The sequence below is a fragment of the Erinaceus europaeus genome, chromosome 10 (assembly GCF_950295315.1).
Source record: "Erinaceus europaeus chromosome 10, mEriEur2.1, whole genome shotgun sequence".
NCBI classification, from domain to species: domain Eukaryota; kingdom Metazoa; phylum Chordata; class Mammalia; order Eulipotyphla; family Erinaceidae; genus Erinaceus; species Erinaceus europaeus.
The window spans coordinates 63,593,088-63,617,845 of NC_080171.1; the positions used below are offsets into that span (position 1 = coordinate 63,593,088).

Consider the following 24,758-nt stretch of genomic DNA (forward strand, 5'->3'; position numbering starts at 1 on the left):
TTAACTGTAGGCTTATCTGTCTTCAACACTTCATCTTCCTGCCTTTACCATTCCCCCCTTATAAAATGGATTTATTTTCCCTTCTTATTTTTTAAAATTATTGTACCCCACCTCTAATCAATAAGGGCACAAAAATGTGTTTTTTGTTAACATGCCAAAGCAAGCCAATCAAGAATATGTTGGGAAGTTCACTACAAGAATCTGAAATAAGAAACATTGAAATATTAAAATTGTGGTGAGGTGGGTAAGATAGATCACGTGAAACAATGCCTACTTTGCCATCTGTGAGCCTGAGGGTCGAGCCTGGCCCTCACTGTACTGGAGATGTATCAATACTATGTTGTCTTTCCCTTTTTCTTTCTCTCTGTTTTGATCTATAAAAGTTGATCTGGAGTAGTGGAGGCCTGGCTACAACAACAAAAAAATCTTAACTTCACTTTTAGCTTATGGAAAATAAACACAATATGTATCTCACAAAACATTTTTTAAAGCAAAGTATACAAAGTGCTTACTGCATGACTACATCTGAAGAGAATGTTTATGTCTTAAAATTTATAAAATCTTCATGATAGAAGAATGATACTTTGGTTAGTTTTTTTTTAAGTAATGAAGCTAAAGTCTTTAATTGGTTCTTACATCTATTCTAGTTGTCCCTACATACTAGTGTTAGTAAAACCTGGGGGCAGAGACTGCATCAGAATAAGTCCTCAGCAACATCTCCTCCTATCCCTGCGCTTAAACCTATGAGATGAGTCTCTCCAGGTAAGTCTCTCTCTCTAAAGAGGGGTTGAGCACAGGAGGACACATAAATCTCACAAGGTTGGCAGCCATTTAAGCCTTCCCTCCTCCACAGAAAGTCCTACATCTTCCCACCCGAGCATGGCATTCCTCTAAAACATTTAAGCCTGCTCCATTTTTCTTTACTGTGTCCATTTAGATATAAAGGGATAGGAGGAGATGTTGCTGAGGACTTATTCTGATGCAGTCTCCGCCCCCAGGTTTTTCTATGCTCCGCTAAATCCTAGAGTGCCCCCTTTCAACCAATCCTGGCTCCGCCCCAGGTTTTTCTATGCCCCGCTAAATCCTAGAGTGCCCCCTTTCAACCAATCCTGGCTCCGCCCCCAGATTTTTCTATGCCCCGCTAAATCCTAGAGTGCCCCCTTTCAACCAATCCTGGCCCTACACGTCACCCCTGGTTGTCGCCCAATAAAAAGCCCCCTCACCCCTCCCTTCTCTCCAAACCTCCCCCCCATCCTATAATAAAGATCTGTGTACCCCTTTGCTCTGGATGTCCGCTCTCTTCTCCGCGGTGCAGCCCGACACCAGACCGCCTCAACAACAGGGTAACTTCAATATACAGTTACAGCTCCACTTAAATAATACCCTTTATTAAATACTACAGAGCAAGTCAGTTACAGAGGTCAGTCACAGACTCACCTGAGTGGTATGTGATTAGACTCGGCATCTATAAATGTAATTTTGTAATTACCTTCTGATTAATTAGAGACCACAGTGTAAAACAATTGAGTTATTTTCAAGATATCAATATTTTAATAGTAAGTGCATCATATTGACCAGAATGAGCTGTGGGACATATTTCACAAGGGTGAGGGAAATGTAAGTCAACAATGAGTGATGTACAGAATTTAGGACAAATGAGATCAAACTGTAATTTACCATCTCTTTCAGGACAGTTTTTTTTTTTTTTTTTTTTTGGAAAGTCTCCAATTCATTATTTCAGAAGGCACTGACTTGATTAACAATTCTCTTTGCTGAAAGATCAGATGGAGAAAACACCAACCTTTCTGCTGGTGAAGCATATTTTCATCCAACTACAAATCTATGCCAGGAAGCAAACATTATTTTACGTAAAATTATTAAAACTAACATAGACAATGTACTGTTATAAATTACACTTCATTGTCTTACATTAGACTAAATTTGATAATCAAATTTGCATCAGCTATGTCTAGTAGATATTCATGAATAGGATGAAAGACAAAAAAAGCTGATATTCTGGTTTAGATAATTATTTGATATCTTTGTTAGTGTATCAGATTTTTCTAGCAGTCAGATGTTAATAAACATTGTCTCAATCTTTTCGTTTTAGTTATTACAGAAGAAGTGTGTTACATGGCAGTGAAAAAGAATGTAAAAGAAATATAAATTCTTAGGTGCAACACAGAATTCACTTAAGTCATAGAATAATGGAAACAAACTTCAAACTTGTTCAAGAGTATATCTGACATTGTAAGAAGTAGTTTTCTTTTTCTTTTTTTTTTTTTTTAAGAAGTAGTTTTCTTAAGGCTTTTAAGACTAATCATCTAGGCAAAAGTAGCTTATACATGATACTGACTATAGATTGATCCAAATAAGATATACTGAAGAAATTTACAGAGACTTGAAATCTAGCTAAATTTCAGTAACATCAGATTAAGAAAATGTTTTTAAATTCTTAAAACTTTTCTAGGGAGTCGGGCTGTAGCGCAGCGGGTTAAGCGCAGGTGGTGCAAAGCACAAGGACCGGCATAAGGATCCCGGTTCGAACCCCGGCTCCCCACCTGCAGGGGAGTCGCTTCACAGGCGGTGAAGCAGGTCTGCAGGTGTCTATCTTTCTCTCCTCCTCTCTGTCTTCCCCTCCTCTCTCCATTTCTCTCTATCCTATCCAACAATGACAACAACAATAATAACTACAACAATGAAACAACAAGGGCAATAAAAGGGAATAAATAAATAAAATAAATATTTTAAAAAAACTTTTCTATCAGAATTAGCTTTAATTCAAGTTCGAATTGTTCATATAAATACTATCATCTTGTGAAATCACATTTTGAGTCACACTACAATATCATCTGCAATACCTCCAGTGTTGGAGATAGAATTTTTATTCTAAATCCCAATAATCTGCATCAGATTTTCCAGCCTACAATATTTTTACTAGATATTCTAGAACTCACTGTCTTTTCAACTATTCTATAATGGCATTTCAGATAATTATAAAAGAGAGAGTATGCTTTGATTTCCAGTGATCAAACTGATAAATTATGTCTTATATTTTACATAATAAAGAATAGGCATATTCTCATTTATAAAAACTAGCTCTATATGATAGAAACATTCTGAAAAACAGAAATGAGCTAGAATGACTCCCTGCCTTAAAGAACTCACATTGTAGTGAGAGAAGTAGATATGGCAGAAATATACTCAAGTTCAAAAAGGACAATTAAGAGCTAGCTAAATAAATATTCATGGTATGAGAGGACAAACATTATATAACAACAGTGAAGCTAAGTACTGTATATACATACAAAGGTGTGGATTTCAAGAGAAAAGGAGAGACTTGCTTATTAAGAACTTACTTTGACACATTAAGACATAAGTGTTTTTATACTTAGGGAAATGTCATGTTGAGATCAGCTAGTGTGTGGATTTGAATAGGTGGTATACAAAGCTGACGAGAGGGAGACTTAGTAAAGACCAAAGCAATAAAACGTGTTTTAAAAGAGACTATTATAGAAATCCAGGTGAGGGGGCATTGGGCTCAGACTTAGCAATGAAACTGGAGAGAAGCAAATGGATTGAAAATGATGTACTAATTGTGAGATGTAGTAGATGAGAAAGAGAAATAAAAATTTTTTTAGATGTAGCAATTCCATGGATGATTTGGGGGCAAGTATATACATGGATATATGATATGTCACTTATCCTGGTTAAGTTCCTATAGTAAGGAATGTGGTACCATTTCTTATAAGTTAGTAAGATATCTGTGATATGCGAGCTATAATTTATCTTTGGCTTTATAAGGTGAAACAAACTGTACAGATTTGTTTTGTTTATTCTTTCCAGAAGAGCCCAATGGTTCATGTCATGTATATATAAACACCACCCCTCTCACTGCCTCACTGGCACACACACAGACACACAAACACACACAGCTGAAACTCACAACTTTTTGAAATTACCTATTTATTCATATTTTTTTGTTTCCCTTATCTGCTCAATGTCGTGTTTCTACTGATACACTATTAAATTAATATGAAAATAGCTAATTTATAGAAGTTTATTAATTTGCATTCATTTTTCTTAAATTCCCATAATTCTTTAATTCCCATAATTTTTTCTTTGTAATGAACACTTGAGCAGTTCTCTATTATGTTCAGGTACTTTATGCTAACATTTAAAATGAATGAAATTAGAAATGATTATGCTTTCAGAAATAAGTAATGTGAAAGATGACTACCAAACAGTTTTACTCATATCTGGAATATAGATAATTAAGGCATACAAGATAGCCCAAAATAAAAAGCAACTGAACTGTCTTTCAGATTTTATGAGAACTAGAGGGCACAGACACAGAACCTTGGTGGTAGAGTTGGTGTCAAACTATAGCCCTGAAATCTTATAATTTTGTGAGCCATTATGAAATCACTAATAAAAAGTGAAGTCACACTCCTGCTCTTAATCACCTTCTCATATATCTCTTTTATCTACTTATTCTTGTAAATGCCTCCCGATGATATAATAGATTCATTTTCACTCTCTTGAGTCTTTGCCCAGGAAAAAAACTTTGGCCTGCCTATTTTTTTTTTGCCAAAATGTCCTATCACATTTTCCTACTGCTGCATTCTTACACTTTTTAAACAAATATTTATTTTGGATATAGACAGAAATTGGGAGAGAAGGGATGGTAGAGAGGAAAAAAGGAGAGACACTTGCAGCACTGCTTCACCACTTGTGAAGCTTCTCCCCTCCAGGAGGGAATCAAGAATTAAACTTGGGCTTTTGTGAATAGCAATGTGTAAGCTCTACCAGGTGTACCAGCATCCAGTACCTTGAGTTCTTATACTTTTTTCCATTCAACTTTGGTATAACCTCATGCATGAAGCATCTAAGAGGCCTCCAGTTCTCATGAACCCTTCTTTGTTTGAATCATTGTAGTTCACTCTAAGATCCTGCCTGATATTCATAACTGTCTTTTTTTTTTCCTTTCCTTTTTTTTTTGACAATGTTCCACTTGACCTGCTTGTTACTGACATCATAAACTGTTATTTATTTTTGCCATAACTTCCCTTCTCCAGGATGACTTTTTCTTTCTTTTCTTTCTTTCTTTTTTTAAATAGGAGTATACATCAATACCATTCCCACCACCAAAAAACTGTGTCCTATCCCATTCTCCCCCAAACCCCCATGCCCTGTGAAGCCAAACATCCACCCTCACCCTCAACCCAGGGTTTTCACTTTGGTGCCCTACTCCAAATTCAGTCAAATCCTGCTTTGAGTTTCCCTCTCTGTTCTTCTTACTCAACTTCTGTTTTTGAGTGGGATCATCCCATACTCATCTTTATCTTTCTGACTTAGCTCACGTAACATAATTCCTTCTAGCTCCATTCAAAATGGGTCAGAGAAGGTGGGTTCATTGTTCTTAACAGCTGCATAGTATTCCATTGTTTATATATACCACAGCTTTTTCAGCCACTCATCTGCTGTTGGACACCTGGTTTGCTTCCAGGTTTCAGCTATCACAAATTGTGCTGCTATGAACATAGGTGTACACATATCTTTTTGGTAGGGTGTTATGGCGTCCTTGGAGTACATCTCTAGGAGAGGAATTTCTGGGTCATATGGAAGGACCATGTCTAGTCTTGTCTAGTCTTGTGAGAGTTCTCCAGACAGCTCTCTACAGAGACTGGACCAATTTACATTCGCACCAGTAGTGCAGACTGGTTCCTTTGTCCCCACAGCCTCTCCAACATTTGTTGCTGCTGTCCTTTTTGATGTATACCATTCTCACAGGGATGAAATGGTATCTCAATGTCGTCTTTATTTGCATTTCTCTGACAATCAGTGACCTGGAGCAATTTTTCATGTGTTTGTTAGCTTTTTGTATCTCTTCTGTAGTGAATATTCTGTTCATATCCTCTGCCCATTTTTGGATGGGGTTATTTTGTTGTTGTTGTTGTTGCTGATGCTAAGTTTGCTGAGCTCTCTGTATATTTTGGTTATTAGCCTCTTGTCTGATGTATGGCATGTGAAGATCTTCTCCCATTCTATGAGGGGTCTCTTTGTCTGTGTGATTGTTTCTTTGGCTGTGCAGAAGCTTTTCAATTTGATGCAGTCCCATTGGTTTGTTTCTGCTTTAGTCCTTCTAATTGGGTTTGTTTCATCAAAGATGTCCTTGAGGTTTAGGTGGGAAAGTGTTCCATCAATGTTTTCCTCTAAGTATTTGATAGTTTCTGGTCTAACATCCAGTTCCTTGATCCATTTGGAGTTGATTTTTGTTTCTGGTGAGATAAGGTGGTTCAATTTCATTCTTCTGCATGTTTAAACCCAGTTTTCCCAGCACCATTTATTGAAGAGAGCCTCCTTCTTCCATTTAATATTTTGGGTCCCTTTATCAAAGATTAGATGTCCACAGGTGTTGGTGTATGTTCTGGGCTTTCAATTCTGTTCCACTGGTCTGTGTGCCTATTTTTGTTCCAGTACCAGGCTGTTTTGATGATGATGGCCTTATAATATAGTTTGAGATCTGGAAATGTGATGCCTACCTCCATTTCTGTTTCTTTTCCTCAAGATTGTTTTGGTGATTCTAGGTGTTTTCTGGTTCCAGATAAATGATTATAGTTTTTTTCTATTGTCTTAAAGAAGCTTGGAGGAACTTTTATGGGTATCGCGTTAAATTTGTATATGGCTCTGGGGAGAATATTCATTTTTATGATATTAATTCTTCCAATCCATGAGCATGGGATGTCTTTCCATTTCTTCATATCATTTTCTATTTCCTTGAATAGTGACTTATAGTTTTCAGTATACAAGTCTTTCACTTCTTTGGTCAGCTTTATTCCTAGGTATTTTATTGATTTTGCTGCAACAGTGAATGGGAGTGATTTTTGCATATGCTCTTCTTCAATTTAGTGTTTGCATAAAGAAATGCCACTGATTTCTATTCATTGATTTTATAGCCTGACACCTTGCTATAATGCCTAATAATTGCTAGTATTTTTCTGCTGGATTTTTTAGGTTTTTCTATATATACTATCATATCATCTGCAAGTAGTAAGAGCTTGACTTCTTCCCTTCCAATTTGTATTCCTTTGATTTCTTTCTCTTGTCTGATTGCTATGGCAAGAACTTCCAATACTACGTTGAAGAGTAATAGTGATAATGGACAGCCCTGTTTAGTCCCCGATCTGAGGGAGAATGCTTTCAGCTTCTGTATGATGTTGGCTATAGGTTTGCTATAGGACCCCACTATCTTGAGTAATTTCCCATTTTTTGTAGTGTTTTGAGCATGAATGGGTATTGGATTTTGTTAAAGGCTTTCTCTGTATCTATTGAAATAATCATGTGGCTTTTGGTTTTGCTTTTATTGATGTGGTGAATAACATTGACTGACTTATGTATATTAAACCAACCTTGCATTCCTGGGATAAATCCCACTTGGTCGTGATGCACAATCTTTTTGATATACTGCTGTATCCGGTTGGCCAGGATCTTGTTCAATATTTTGGCAGCTATGTTCATCAGAGATATTGATCTGTAGTTTTCCTTTTTTGTTGTGTCCCTATCTGCTTTTGTTATCAGTGTGATGTTGGTTTCACAGAAGGTGGAAGGGCATGTTCCTCTTACTTCGATCTTGTGAAAGAGCTTTAGAAGTATAGGTATTAACTGTTTCCTGAAGTTTTTGTAGAATTTGTTTGTAAAGCCATCTGGTCCAGGGTTTTCATTGTTGGGAAAATTCTTAATAACTGTTTTGATTTCTTTGTTTGTGATTGGTGCATTTAGATTTTGTAGTTCTTCTTGGTTCAGTTTTGGAGGGGCATATCTTTCTTTTTTTTTTTTTTAATTTTTCCTCCTCCAGGGTTATTGCTGGGCTCGGTGCCTGCACCATGAATCCACCGCTCCTGGAGGCCATTTTTTCCCCCTTTTGTTGCCCTTGCTGTAGCTTCCTTGTGGTTATTATTATTGCCCTTGTTGATGCAATTCGTTGTTGGATAGGACAGAGAGAAATCGAGAGAGGAGGGAAAGACAGAGAAGGGGAGAGAAAGATAGACACCTGCAGACAAGCTTCACCACCTGTGAAGCGACTCCCCTGCAGGTGGGGAGCCGGGGGCTCGAACCGGGATCCTTACGCCCGTCCCTGCGCTTTGCGCCACATGCGCTTAACCCACTGCGCCACCGCCCAACCCCCTATTTCTAGGAATTCTTCCATGTCTTCCAGATTCTCTAGCTTGGTGGCGTATAGTTCTTTGTAGAAGTTTCACATGATTTTCTGGATTTCTGTGGTGTCAGTTGTGATATCTCCTTTATTTTTTATAATTCTATTTATTTAAGTCTCAGGATGATTTTTTCAAGACAGAGTTAAAGAAACATAACAAGTAAGGGTAGATAGTATAATGGTTATGCAAAGAGACTCCCATGCCTGAGGCTCCAAAGTCCCAGGTTCAATCCCCATGCACCACCATAACACAGCTAAGCTCTGGTAAAAAGAAAAAAGAAATAGCAAAACAAAACAAAAAGAGGATACTTGGGTAGGGGAGACAGCATAATGGTTATGCAAACACACTCTCATGCCTGAGGCTCTGAGGTACCAGGTTTAATCCCCAGCACTACAATGAACCAGAGCTGAGCCGTACTCTGGTAAAAAAAAAAGAAAAAAGAAAAGAAAAGAAAAAAAATCACAACAATGATGCTCACCCAGTGCTGAATTACTTCCAAGTGGCATACATGGGTTTGGAGCCAGTTTGATACATGGCAAAGCAGGCTATCTTGCCAGTTTGAAATCATAGATTTCTTGAATATAGTGTAAATATATAGAGATTTTGTTTAATCTCTGCTGAGATGAGAAAAGAAAATGAGGGAATGGGGAGATAGCATAATGGCTTTACAAAAGACTTTCATGACTGATGCTCTGTGGTCCCAGCTTCTTCTTCTAGCATTTGCCCTTCTTCCGTAGCCAGTCAACAGCGTCAGGTTGAGCCTGATGTAAAGTTTCGAGACCTCCTTTGAATCTGGAGAGGTGGCAGTCGTTGACTATGTGGGTCATAGTCTGTCTGTAGCCACAGGGGCAGTTCGGGTCAGCGTTGGACAGGGTGGGCGAAGATATCCGCGTATATTGGCAGGTCCGGTTGAGTGTAGACGTGGGAAATGAACTTAGATGATGCCGCATCCCGACGAATATCTGGCAGGGCGATGTTGCTAAGAACTGGCAGCCATGGAACCGGGGTGGAACGGATGGTTCCAGAAATTATCCTCATGGAGGAATATAATTTGGAATCGACCAAGTGGACATGGGGGCTATGGAACCATACTGGGGCACAGTATTCTGCAGTGGAATAGCATAATGCCAGAGATGATGATGGTAGTGTGGAAGCGCTCGCACCCCATGAGGAGCTGGCCAGTCTTGTAATGATGTTATTCCTCACGCCCACCTTTGCTGCAGTTTTTATGAGATGTCTGTGAAATGACAGGGTGCGATCGAGAGTAACGCCAAGACAGACTGGCTGGGCTTCATGCCGGATTCTCGTATCGCCAAGCTGCACATTAAGCTCACGCGAGGCCGAGGCATGGTGTAGATGGAAAACAGATGATACCGTTTTTGCAGTGCTAGGGATTAGTCGCCATTTTTTACAGTAATCAGATATCAGAGACATATCTTTCGTGAGTGTTTCCTCAAGGATGTAAAACTTGGATGCCTGAGTTGCACAGCAGATGTCATCGGCGTAGATGAACTTTCTTGAAGGAGTTTCTGGAAGGTCATTGATGTAAATATTAAATAGCGTAGGAGCCAGAACAGAGCCCTGGGGGAGGCCACTTGAGACAAGTCTCCATCTGCTAGACTTGTCACCCAGATGCACCCGGAATCTTCTGTTTTGGAGAAGAAAAGATATAGTGTTGGCCACCCATGGAGGCAGGCATCTTGAGATCTTGACTAGGAGACCACGGTGCCAGACCGTGTCATAGACTGCTGTGAGATCAACAAAGACGGCACCCGTCTTTAAATTCTTCTGGAATCCATTTTCAATGTAAGTTGAGAGGACCAGGGCTTGTTCGCAGGTAGATCTTCCTAGGCGGAAACCGGCTTGGACGGGTGATAGGAATTTTTCTGTAAGATGAGAAATATGTGACAGAAGCAGCCTCTCAAGGAGTTTGTAACACACGGAGAGGAGAGAAATTGGTCCCAGCTTTAGTGGCCAGCCAGCCATACACCAGGACTGAGTAATGCTCTGGTCTTTTTCTCTATCATTCTCTCTGTATCTCTCTCATTAAGATAAACAAATGAATAAAATGTCTCTGAAATCTCATTTTAAAAGGGAAAAGAAAACAGAAAATGAGACTGTTACATGTGACTCACTGCCCTTACAAAAAGAACTCTCAGTAAAAACCTTCTGATTATAATGCTAAAAATATAACCTGACAGTAACTAACTCAGGCTTACTAATTAGACTGCATTTTGAATATGTAAAATATAACCTGTGAAGAGAATTCAACTACCAGAAATATGAACATAAGGTCACCTTTTCTAAAGTAATTCCCAGTAAATTAGGGAATTTATAGGACAAATAGAACTTGCTGTAACAGAATTGCTTGAATGAATTTCCAGAATTTGCTTGAATGAAAAAAATCATACCCTCATTGATGGCATTAAAATATCTAGAGAAGAAATATGAAGTAATGGTCTGTTTTATTGAGAATCAGGGTGTATCAACTTAAAAAATATTAACACATTCATAGGTTGGAAAACAGAAGTTGAAAAATGAAGAAATGAGGTAGACAGAGAAGAATTGGGAGGAGAAAAGCATAGAAATGAAGAAATGAAAAAAGGAGTATATCTGATCAAGGTTTAAGTTCTTTACTTTAGCATTGTGATCTTGGGGAAAGATGGGTCAGACCATTTAATTCCTCCTCTTCCTCCTCCTTTTTTTTTTTTCTTTTTTACCAGAGTAGTGCTCAGCTCTGGTTTATGGTAGTGTGGGGGATTGAACCTGGAATTTTAGAGCCTCAGGCTCAATAGTCTCTTTGCATAATCACTATGCTATCTACCCTGCCCCATTTACTTCTTCTGACTACCAACAATCTATTATTATGGAAAGAAGGGGCCCATGTATTGGACAAACTTAAACTTTTTTCCTTAACATAAATTAACACACCAATAATATGTATTTGACTATAAAACCCTCTGGACATAGAGTATATTCCTCTAGACCAGTGCTCCATGAACGTATGCCAGAACATAATCAATTAAATTACTATGGTATTCTCCGGGGAAATAAAATCATAAACAGATGGAGAATATAACATTTTCAATTAAACATCTATGGAAATAGTCTATAAATCATAGGTATGCAAATTCACAAACAGAATTCTGCCTAGATTGTATATTATTATTTATATTATATATATATATATATATATATATATATATATATATATATATGAAACTTATATGAAAGTTGTCTGTTCTTTGCAGTAAAAGGGAAACCTGTTTGCTAATAACATTGTCATCTGCAAGTATTTGTTCAGAATTAGGTCCTATCATAATGCTAGTAATCTACCATAAAAATAAACACTATGAGTTCTATTTCAAGCTACTTTCAAATTCAAGGAGAAGCAAAATATATACACATACAACAAGAAATAAATTACACAGTACTAAAAATTAATATTAAAATAAAGTAAATTTATATACATGTACAATGGCATAGAGACTGAATTGATAGTTTTAAGAACTGAAAAAAATAGCATAATAATATAGAAAGCTCACAGGTGTGACTATGAGGAGGTCTTGGGAATTCCTGCCAGATATTGTCAGGAATAACACTAAGTAGCTGTCTAAGTTTCAAAAAAAAAAAAAAAAAATACTAACCTGTCTCAACTTCATGAATATGTGTATAACTATGTACACATTGTAAAACCAATATAAAAGAACTATATTGATCCGATATTCAATTTACAAGTACAATCATTAAAATTTTATTGTTACTGTCATGTTCAATTCAATGGAAAGGCAATATAATAGAATCAGGTTTTGGTTATACTTCCTTTCACATTTTGGCAGAGGCTTTGTAAAAATTCTCTCCAGCAGTGTCTTAAGTTCACGCTAAATCTTTTCCTTAGAATGAATAAATCCATTCTAATGAAATGTTCTCTTTCTTTATTCAGGGCTTTCTTGCCACTCACTCCAAAATGTCTTGCACACATTTTTTTTTATTAATCCCTAGTCCCTCTTGACTCTCTCTGAATAACTCCCTAACCACAGTGCATCCTGAATTCCATTCTATTACACTGATGGCTTCTTCTACCTCTTTCAGAAAGCAAAAGAAGCTAAGTGTAGATGAGCTCCTTTCAGTTCTGAATTGTTGCAAATACCCACAGTCGGGTCCTAGAAAGTTCTTTGTCTATGCCTGGAACCTTTTTTTTTTCCATCCTGTGTCAGTCACTGACAGCTTCCATTACAATTTTCTAGTCTACACATTTTCCTCTTACATCTCAGCTGATGACCTAGATTCTTCCCCCACTGAGAAAACTGGGTTTATAAAAATCAATAGTCTACAAAGCGTTGGCCAGAAACTCACGGAATTGTTTGCTTTATTTCTACTCTGTACTTTCAATGGTTTTGAATGGTATAGTATAAGTTTAATCATGACAATTAATTTTAATTATTATTTTTAACATGTTAAATGTAGTTTTAATTCTAAGTGTTCATCCCCAAATAATTATTAGAAAATACACAAAATACACATCTTATTAGAAAATACACAAAATGAAAAACACTGAAGGCATTCTTCCTCTCTCATAATAAGTGAAGAAATAAACCTTTTAAAAAATAAAGCCGGGAGTCAGGCGGTAGTGCAGCAGGTTAAGCACAGGTGGCACAAAGCACAAGGACCAGCGTAAGGATCCCAGTTCAAGTCCCCAGCTCCCCACCTGCAGGGGTGTCACTTCACAAGCGATGAAGCAGGTCTACTGGTGTCTTTCTCTTCCCCTCCTCTCTCCCTTTCTCTCTCTCCTACCCAACAACGACAATATAAATAACAACAATAATAATAACTACAACAATAAAGCAACAAGGGCAAAAAAGGGAATAAATTAAACAATTTTAAAAAACTTCAAATAAAATAAATAAAGCCAAGAATTACTGAAAAACAGTGCCTATAATTATGATAGTTTTTTCCACCACACTTCCCTATAGCTTGCTTCCTCAAAATAGAAGAGAGTAACTTGTTCAAGATGGCAACATCTTAGTGATTTCTGCCTAGAGAAGTCCATATTTAACAACATGAAAAAGGGCCAGGTGGTGGCCACCTAGTTTAGTGCATATTACAATGTTCAAGGACATGGGTTCAAGCCCCCAGCCCCTTCATGCCAGGGGAAAAGCTTCAGGAGCAGTAAAGCAGTGCTGTAGTCTGTCTCTCTTCTTTTTCACCTCTCCCCTCTTGATTTCTGTCTATATCCACAAAATAAATGAATAAACAAAATAAACAATGTTGAAAGATCCAGAATCATATTTTTCCTCCTAAGCATTGGAAGCTGTAAAAATAAAAACTTCAATTTTTTGATAGCTTGTGATACAAAGCCATACTTTATAATAAGATATTTAAGAAAGGCTTTCTTTTTTCCCCATCATTTTATTTTAGATGAAATCTTCCATTTCCCTTTTTTTTTAAGTACTATTATAAGTCACTGTGCTTTTAAAATACCATTACTAGGGGGTTGGGCGGTGGCGCAGTGGGTTAAGCGCACGTGGTGCAAAGTGCAAGGACCGAGTTAGGATCCCGGTTCCAGCCCCCGGCTCCCCACCTGCAGGGGAGTCGCTTCACAGGTGGTGAAGCAGGTCTGCAGGTGTCTATCTTTCTCTCCCCCTCTCTGTCTTCCCCTCCTCTCTCCATTTTTCTCTGTCCTATCCAACAACGAACAACATCAACAATGGCAATAATAATAACCACAACGAGGCTACAACAAGGGCAACAAAAGGGGGAAAAATAACCTCCAGTAGCGGTGGATTCATGGTGCAGGCACCGAGCCCAGCAATAACCCTGGAGGAAAAAAAAATACCATTACTGATTAGTATTGAAAACCAATGAGAAGGTAGGAGACCTTGATCTAACAGTACATGGGTTGGAACAAATATTAAGGAGGATGACTTCACTAAGAAGAGAGGTCTATTTTGTACAGTTAAAAGTACAGAAGTTAACATTTTTTATCTTAGGTTTTGATTTCATTCACTCACTAATAGATATGTTTATCGAATATGTATGTGGCTCTGAATTAAGATCTTACATAATAAAGATAAAGACCCTGGTCTCAGAATATTACATATTATGAATATCTACAATTCCTTGGTCATATTAACAAAAAAAATTCTTAGAGTTCTTTTTCCCAGACTACTAGGGAACTTTAAAAATAGATTATTCAAATGATATAAAATATACTGAAACTGGGTACTACTGGGGGGCTGTAAGACAATGCTAACTGTCAATGAAAATAATTGGGTTGAAAAAGAGGCTATGAGTTTGGAGGTTTTTTGTATTCTGAGTGTTAATGTGCCTGGATCATTAGAGGATTGTGCCAAAGAAGGTTGTACTAAAATTCACTTCGTTTTTTTTTTTTTGTCTTTAGGTTCCTTTCTCCAGTTATTTTCTGTAACTTTAAAGCATTTCCCATTATTTTAGCCAAAAGTGCACTGTGAGAGAAAGGATGTGATACTTTCAGCAGAATTACTTAATTAGGTTTAAGTAAGCAGTACATGGCAAGTAGGGAAGTTTTGCTTTCTGGTCATAAAAATGTGCCTGTCATGCATGCTGCATTACTGAGGAGTGAAACACAGTGATGTGATGATAAAAAGATAAAGGGAAGGATAAAGCCTGAGAGATAAAAATCTCAAAAGGGAAATAAAGTAGGGTAACAGCTGCCCCCATCTTAATTGAAGCATAAATTTTAGGAGCAGGTTCTGAGGTTTAATTTCAAGCACATATTGGTAAAGAGAAAGAGAAAATGTGTATGCCTGTGTTAAGAAGTATACTACAATCTTGTATGAAGAGCTTTTAAGCCACTAATAAAAAATGAAAAAGCTGCAAATGTAAAGGATTGTTTATTATCACTTGAGAGACTTCCAGTCAGCATTTATCAGGAACCAACAGAAATAATGATGGGCAGAACTATTATAGGTACTGATAATACAGGAGACCACAAATCATACAGCATTGTTTTACTCATGGAACTGAATGTTCTCAATTTATTATTTTTTTCTTTTGTACATGCTTTCAATGTCCTCATTATCTTTGAGAATCATTTAAAACAAGTCTTTTTATTTTTACTTTATTTTTAAATTGGGGATGTAATGGCTTCTAGTATAGCCTTTAACACATAGACACAGCTTCTTATCTCCACTTGACTGATGTCTAGGAGACACAATGGGATCCCAATGTCTCTTCATCCTGACCCCCTTCCCCCCTTCCCCAGAGTCCTTTGCTTTGGTGCAATATGCCACACCCAGTCCAAGTTTCACCTTATGTTTTCTCTTACTGTTCCTTTGGTCTTAAGTTCCTTCTGAGTGAGGTAATTTGGTATTGGTGTCTTTCTGATTTGTCTCATTCAGCATGATGCTTTTGAGTTCTGACCATGCTCTTGCAAAGGAAATGACCTCATCATTTTTAATAGCGGCACAGTACTTTGCTGTGAATATCAGCCATAACTTTCTTAGCCATTTATTTGTCACTGAGCATCTAGATTGCTTCCAAGTTTGGACTACTAGAAACTATGATGCTATGATTATTGCTATGCATAGGTCTTTTCAGATAGGCACTTTTGTTTTTTCTAGGTAAAACCCTAGGGGGGAGAGGGTGGTGGTTTCTGGTTCATAAGACAGGTTCATTTCTAAAGCTGTAGTGAATCCTCAGGCTGTTTTCCATAGGGGTTGGAATAACTTACATTCCCACCAGCAATGTAGGAGAGTTCCTTCCCCCCACAGCCTCTCAAACAGTTGGTGTCTCTTGTATCATATATCAGACAGAGCACTGATAACCAAATTACACAATGAACTCACCAAACTCAACAATAAAAAGGCAAACAACCCCACTGAAAAATTGGGGGAAGATACAGGCAGAATCTTTTCCAGTTAAGAGATCCAAAGGGCCAACAGACAAATGAAAACATATTCAAAGTCACTGATGATCAGCAAAATGCAAAGAAAAACAAGCTACCATTATACCCCTTGAGAATGTCACAGATCAGAATCATTTTATTACCATAAAGGTAATATCACATTCATATACACAGCAACCTATGCAAAGCCCTCTAAGTCAGCTTCTGCTTATATATTTAACCTCTTTTTGGCTCTCCTCCATATACTTCAGTGTCAAGCCTTCCATTTTCCTAGCATAACATTTATTTTGACACAATGTGGACTTGAGGAGACTATATCTCATCAATGATAATTCTCCCCAAATTCTAGCTAAGCATCAGAAATGTAACTTGAGTCTCAAAGGACTAAGACTTTTTATCAATTTTAACAATCACTTAACAATGACATAAGTTTCTTTAGAATTCTGGTTGAAACGTCATCAAAGTTTCAGTTCATTTTGCCTAAATGGTTACATCATGTTAATTTTACTTCATAAGTGAGTTACATGAGGGCAGGGCAGGTAGAGTTGTTATTTTGTTTCTAATCATACTGTTTTATATTTGGTTGGAATTATAAAACAATTTTGGAAAGCAAATAAACATATAGCCAAACATCCTTAAACTTGATAATAATGAGACTGTTCATGACTTTTCAACAATCTGACTGAACTCTTAAGACCTCTAAATAACAATAGTTGCAAAGATTAGAACATTCATTGCTCTCTGCAGAGAGCAAAGAAGATACTGCATACACCATTACTTAATACTTTTTTGAACCACCTTGAAGGTTGTATGTTTTATTGCATGAGACACACTGTTATCACAAGTGCTTTCAAAAACTCCACCTTTTATATCTTATCTTTATAGGTTGATTATGTTGTTATGTTTGAAAATATAGTATTATAATCTTGAGCTATGTAAATATTTACTTTAAAAATGCTTCTCTTGAGGAAAATTTGTCTCTCAGAATACTGCAAAATGTTATGGCTTTGTTACAAACTTTTGAGGAACAAAATTAGAAAATCTTTACACTCCTTTAAATTTTGCATAAGCGCTAACACACCTCTCCATTAAAATGCATGTCATTTTCACAGCAGATAACAGAAAATGAATTAAAAACTTACATAAACTCTAAAACCATACTGTATATAGTTTCCTTTATTTTTTATTATTATTTTTAAAATTTTACTTATTTTCCCTTTTGTTGCCCTCTTTGTTTAACATTGTTGTGGTTACTGATGTCATTGTTGTTGGATAGGACAGAGAGAAATGGAGAAAGGAGTGGAAGACTGAAAGGGGGAGAGAAAGATAGACACCTGAAGACCTGCTTCATCACTTGTAACACAGCATGACTCCCAGTTTCCGTTTATTTTTAAAAGACTTAACCTTGAACAGGAAAAACATATGAGTTCACTGTCAAATCTTGTACCCAGAAGGTCTTTCTATGTTATATATTTTATAGATAATAGTGAAATTTTCTATTTCTGAATGTCCTAATCAACAGAATACACTTCAAAAGAATGTGTGCAAAGAAATTATGTTTCTTTATAAAACTTAGATAAATGTACTTGTATATTTTTTCTTTATTGATGACTACATAGTTAAGAGAGATAAGTATTCTAAAAAATAGAAATATATATCTCACAAATAAAGAACTCTTTTGTTATAAGATAAATAACTAAATAATTACAATAACCCATTACTATTTACCTTCAGGATATATTTATTTTATCTCTTCTTATTTTCCTCTTTTCTCTTTATTCAACATCTGACATTTGTAATCACAATTTTGTGAAATACACATTATTCAAATGAAGTTTGTTTTTAATTAAAAAAATTAACACTTAAGAAAGTCTATTATGAGGGCCAGTGAAATAGATCACTTAGAAGGTGTAGGATTTTACCATGTGCAGGACCCAGGCTTGAGCCTGCCCTTCCCCCCACACACACACATATTTAAGGAAGTTTCTGTGCTTAGATTTCTTTCACTCTCTCCCTCTGCCTCTCTCCTCAGTCTCTATAAGAATATAACTAAAAAAGGAGAGAAATCTATTATGGAACAACTTGTCTGATCTCTACTTGAAAAACACATTCTCCATTGTGATATCCATTTTATTTATAGACCTGCATAACTCTTGTAAATATGGTTAATATGCCTGGCCAGTAAACAGGACAAACAATTACCCACTAATTCAGTTTATCAAATTAGGATTTTTGCCATAATTATGGTGATCTACACTATTTCTAGCAAATGTGGAATTTGTGACTTTATTTTTTGCAGTCTTGGGTATCTTAAGTAAAATAACTCATTAGGGAGTTGGGAAATGGTATCTACCAAATTTTGGAGAATAAATTATTTTCAATTACTTTAGAACTTCTCATGTACATCCAAATATCTATCTATGGTATAGAATATTAACTGATTTCTACTTACATTATTTTTTGAAAGTAAAAAAGCTTTATGAAAATAAATAGAAAGTTTATATGAAAATAAACATGTTAACAGCATTTTCTTGGGGGAAACAACAAGTTATCCTTGTCCTCTTATTTTAAGAACATAAAAGCTTTGGTAGCTTCTTTGATCTTCATGCATCATAGATAAACATTTTAAGCTCAGATGCACAAACAGAAAATATATGAAAAATACATTACATTAGAAAACAACAGGAGAATACTTTAAATCATTTGAATTCTTTAAAGTTTTATTTTCAAATATAGAATTTAAAAAGTAGAATAATACTATCTTTATTCTAAGTTAAAGTATCCGTAAGGCATATTTATGAGAGTATATACTATAAACTAATACATTTCTATATTGTGAGCAATATAAATACTTAAAAATACCACATTCCCAACTGCAACTTACTGCAACTTCAAAATATGATTGATTATTTCATTATAGTTCAAAGTGGCTACTTAAAGAGAAAATCACCATAGCCTGCAATTTTTGGTTATTGCATTAAACTACCATGCATGGTATTCTTGTGTCTGTTTTGTGTGTATCTTAAAATAACACCACTCTATTCTTGAGAAGAAAAGAAACTCAGTTATTACTATATACATGCTATTGAGTCTAGGGGAGTATCATTCTTCAACAACCTGTTCAGTGGACTTAGAAAGCAAATAGAAAAGCTATACATTATTCAATGTATCTTGGCAGCACACTAAAGCCCTTGGAGGAAGTGATAAATGATTAGGTGCCTCCCTCAAATCTTACCTGATTTACTTCTTTTAAAAATCCAACCCTTGCGGTCTACCATGCAAAGCTCTTGGCCACTGGGTGAAATCCAAACTGGATTGTTGAACATGATAGTTCCAACACATCATGGGCAGCAGCATCTCTCAGAGTTCCACAAGCCAGCTGCTTGAATTGAACCTACAATGAAGAAAGCATTTTTTCCATTTTAATTGACAAATGGTGAACCATGTCCTAGGTCCAAAAGGCAACATTACATAATCAATAAGGAATAACATAAAAGTGTGTGCAGAGTTCCAAGTGTCTCCCAAGGTGCTGGTAAACATTCAAGCTGGAAGACTGGTATTTCTGTGATACTGACGGCGTACTTTGCAAAAAACATGGGCTTTTTAATGCAATTATTTATCAGTTTAAGCTGTCAATGCACATAAGCACTATTTATATTAAAACCCACATGGTTTATAGTATGTACCTTTCTTTCCTTCATGTTGGTATTCACTTGACTCATTCAGAACATTTCTCATATTTTTAGGGTAATCAATAAAATGAGGTCTGGTAAGGTAAAACCTATAAAGTTACTGAAGAATCCACACAATGGTCTAGATCATGGACTGTTTCCTGTGTGAGTTCTGATACTCCAGTCAATAGCTACAGTGCCAATATAAAAACTGTAACATCTGGAGATATGATAGTGACAGAAACACTTTTGAAGGAGCATTTATACTGTGCTGTGAATTCATTAATGATTATTATCTGTGTCAGAACATAAAGTCAAGTCAGACATGCTGTACTAAAAATTTATACACAAAAGAATGTATAGATCCCAGCAAAGCAATTAGATGACTAATTTTTAGAATAATATACCATATATACTTAGTAGTTAAATTATTTATGTACACATAAGTAAATATGGTATCTAAACTTAACTGTCTTCCTCCTTATCATCCCTTTCTCTCAACTTCTGGCTGTCTCTATCCAATAAATAAAAATTTTAAAAATAATATACATATGTGTGTATGTATGTATTCCTGAGAGACAAGATTACCAACTATTCTTTTTTAATTTGTTAATATGTATTTGAAACATTGATTTATACAAATTGCTTACACATTTCTGCATTATCATTCTATTTTCTGAAACAAGTCATATAAAATGAAATCCATGTATTCTTTTGAGAGAGAAGTTCATGAGTACTAGCTCATGAAGCACCATATCATGAAATCATTTAGAATTTTATTCTAATCTCATTTTCCAGAACTAAAATATGCTTTAAAAGGAATATTTCAATTTGTGTGTAAATATACAATTGAACAGAAATATGAGAAAGTATAAATAATATTATATAGCCAACAGATAATGTATTTAAAAATATTCTTAAAAGCAAGTGATTATACTAAGGTAAAAAATGTTCAATTTTTTAATTTTCTTATCTCCGATTTTTGAGTCTCAGGTTACTACTTGATATGCAGTTTTAAATTAAATCTTTTAAATAATGCCTATTCTTATTTTGATTAAATTACATTTTTTTTAAAAAAAACAAATTGTGTGTGTCAGGGGTGAGATAGCACAATGGTTATGCAAAAGACCTTTATGACTGAACCTCCAAGGTCCCAGATTCTACTGTAAACCTGAGTTGTACAGTTCTCTGGCAATAAGTAAACAAATAAATAATTAAATTGCATTCAATTATATCTCAATAATGCTTAATTTTTAAATGATTTCGGCTAGTGTTCATCAGTCTCTAAATGTAGCATGACACAAACAACCTATTATTAAAATACTGTTATGCCTGAATTTGAAGCAGATCAATGAAATATGAGGAGAAAAGAGAAGAAATGTAAACCACTTCTCTCTGTGTGTATGTGTGTGTGTGGGGGGGGTATTTGTTTCTTGGTCTAGGCTTGAGTTATCTGTAATTGAAATTTGATCTTCTTTGTCTTTCTTTATGGACATCACTACTCCTCTAAGAGAATTTATCCTACTGCTTGGAAGAAGACTTTGCAAAGTTTCAGCACTTAGGCACTCATTTTATAGGCTATTGATTTGTACTTGATATGTTACTCTTTAACTCTGTTTCAGAGATGTGCTACAATTTCTGAATGGAGGGATGTTGTGTAGCGCTTTGGGTAAGCAAAAAAAAAAAAGCTAGAAGACACTCAGGATTCTGTCAACTCAATGCACTTGTTAAATGACTGAATTCTGCATTTTGCAAGTTCTGTATCTAAGTCACTTATTTTCCCATTTATTTTCCCATTAAGAATGTGGGAATAAGTAGGCTTGCAGTGGCCAAAGTTATGAGATTTCCTACACTAGAAACTTCATATCTGTCCCCATTTATCAATGTTACTGGAAAAGAAAAAATAAACAATTAATTTTCAAGTTACACAAAATTATTGACCCCAAATTCTCTCTTTCTTTTTTAATCTAATAAGATGGAAAAGGTCAGGTTATTTTCCAGTAGGCAGAGTTACTTCTACTTGCAGTTGTGACTTTTTTATATGCAGTGTTCACTTCTTAGTTTTTTCAAAATACATGAAAGTATTATAATAACTCCTACCTTATGACAGATATGCTGGTGAAAATATAGGGGTCAGAGAATGTAAATTACTTGCACAAGGATGTACAGTCTTTGAAAAACAGACTTGCAGTCAATTGACAGTGCTGCACAGATAACTAATCTAAAGTTTTATACATTGAATCTGAACAACATGGGCAACTGCAAATAAAAAATTAAGTCTTGTGATAGAGGTCATGTTATGAGATAGGATTCTACACACAGAAATCACAAAACTCCACACCAAGTAAGGTGGTTGAGTATGAACTGTATTTAAGCCTACTCAGCTGGTCCAGTCCAGGGAAGACTTACACAGGAGCTAACCAAGGACTGAATGCCTAAGCAAAGTCACAAGCCATCTGTTTATACTTTTTGCAGCATATGCCAGCATTGGTTATATACAATAGTTCTGCACAGGTTCCAGGACTTGGCTCATTTACCTGAAACCTAATGACTGGGGGGGGGGGGGGGGGGGCTTTTAGACTTGCACCACATCTTGGTACAAAAATATCTTGTTTTCCCAGAAACCAACATCATACCTTACTGAAAGCAGCGGAGTTTATAGAAGTGGAAAGCCAGCATTATTCCTACTCTAGGTCTGGTTAATTTTTAATCTTTCTATTGTTCTGGTGCCTAACCACCACCCCGGTCTGGTCTGGTCTCTGAACTTTGCTAACAATTTCTTAATTATGCCTGTAGCCATTTTCCTCTTGATTATGCCATTTTTAATCCTCATAGGCAGGTGAAGTAGTGGTAATGGGCAGGACTACTAGAGACCATTCAGTTCACAGTAAGGTCTGAATAATTACCTAAACCCATAATATTACTATATTTCCAATGCACAATTCTTACCCTGCTTATGTGGCATGGTCTCTAGAAAAATTTATGGACTTCCAACTCAATTTTAAACAAAAACATTATAGGTAGGTTTTACTTTGGAAAGAAAATCCCAAAGCCAAAAAAACAAATTAACAAGACCTTGGAGTACTCAATTCTGAATGAACTTAATTTTCTGAAAGTCACGGGTAATAAATATTTCTCTTGCTCTCATTCAGCTCACTCTTTCAAGTCATTAAAAACACTATAGACAGGCAGACAGACAGAGGTATAGGTATATAAGGAGAAAACTGTATTGATAGATTGTGAGAAAGTGTATGGTTAGATTAAAATTAAAATATATTTAGTATGTTCAGCTACTTTATTAGTAATTAAAAAGCTAAAAAAAAATTCCTAGATATTAACCTAATGTTTTCATGTCAGAAAGCCAGAAAGAAGCCCCTTAGGTGACATCAATCAAAATTTAATACAATTCAATCAATTAAAATATAATGTAATTAAAAAATCAGTACCTAATACTAAGCCACAAAACATTTTATCTTCCCAGTTTTGCTCAAAGGTGTCTATTTCTGAATCTGATTGTCATCTAGAAACTTCATCAGTCAAAATGGGCCCTAGTCCTGTTTGTTGTATTTCCCCTTCCTTCCTTCCATCCTTCCTTCCTTCCTTCCTTCCTTCCTTCCTTCCTTCCCATCAGAGTCATCACTGGGGCTTGGTGCTGGCACTATGAATCTGCCTTTCCAGGAAGCCTTTTCTTCTGACAAGACAGGGAGAAATTGAGAGGGAAGTAGAGTGGGAGAGAGAAAGACAGACACCTGCAGACCTGCTTCAATGTTCCTGAGTGAAGGGTTTCTCCTGCAGGTTTGTATTTTCTTAAAATGAAAAATCCAGTTAGACAAATTCCCAGATTTTCTATTGTGTCAATAATAAACTGGGACTCAAAATATATAAAATGAGAAAATAGAAGAAAATTTTACAAATGAAATTACTTTATCAAATATCATTAAATTTTTGGAGTATTTCAAAAGTGTATTTATTACCTAGAACTTGAAGGAGTCATATTAAGTGACATATATCAGAAGGATGAAGATGAATACTGAATGCTCTGCTCATAGGTAGGACTTGAGAAATAAAGGGAAATCACAGGGTAATTGCAACAGATATGCTATTGCAATGTGCTAACACAATAATAGCCTATAAATCAAGCCAAACTAGGGGAACAAATACCCCAGCCCACCCAAACTGTGCCTTGGTACTCTCTTCGGATAAAATCCAGTGAGGCCCTTTTGGATGTCTCCCCACTGCGTTGTGACAAAAGGTTCAGCTTTGGAATCTTGCTTGGTGAGCTTAACTCCACAGGTGGGCGTCTTTGTCTCTGCACTATTTCCTCAAACAGGCCACATCTCCCCTAAAGGATGGGTATTGAGGATCTGGAAGACTAAGGTTTTGCTTTCCCTTTGTAATTTCAGCTCCTTTTTGCTGGTTTGTAGATGAGTTCTAATACTCCCTCCTCATTCATCTTTGTCTCTTCCTCTATAGCCTACAGGCCTGAAAATCCTGTTCCCGCCTAGAATTCCGAGGATTTGAATCAGGTTTTTTTGGACATCTATCCTGTTGCTACCTTCAGATTGCCATCTTAACTCTGCCCCCTATTTTACCTATTTTCATTTCTTTTTTTTTTATTTCTTTATTGGGGAATTAATGTTTTACAATCGATAGTAAATACAACAGTTTGAAAATGTATAACATTTCCAAGTTTTTCATATAACAATATAACCCCTACTAGGTCCTCTGTCATCCTTTTTGGAGCTGTATCCCCCCCCACACACACACACACACACCCCAGAGTCTTTTACTTTGGTACAATACACCAATTCCTGTTCAGGTTCTACTTGTGTTTTCTCTTCTGATCTCATTTTTCAAATTCTGCCTGAGAGTGAGATCATCCCATATTCATCCTTCTGTTTCTGACTTATTCCACTTAACATGAATTTTTCAAGGTCCATCCAAGATCAGCTGAAAATTGGTGAAGTCACCTTTTTATAGCTGAGT

The 24,758-nt window shown here is 36.1% G+C and overlaps 1 protein-coding gene across 4 annotated transcripts in view; it reads right to left on the reverse strand.

The window, feature by feature from the left end:
* Positions 1 to 24,758, reverse strand: part of LINGO2 (leucine rich repeat and Ig domain containing 2) — a 1,295,977-nt gene that overhangs the window by 332,751 nt on the left and 938,468 nt on the right. For all 4 annotated transcript variants that reach the window (XM_060199677.1, XM_060199680.1, XM_060199678.1 and 1 more), the window contains one exon: positions 19,337 to 19,495. The gene's annotated coding sequence lies outside the window, so the exon portion shown is untranslated. The remainder of the gene's footprint in view (positions 1 to 19,336; positions 19,496 to 24,758) is intronic.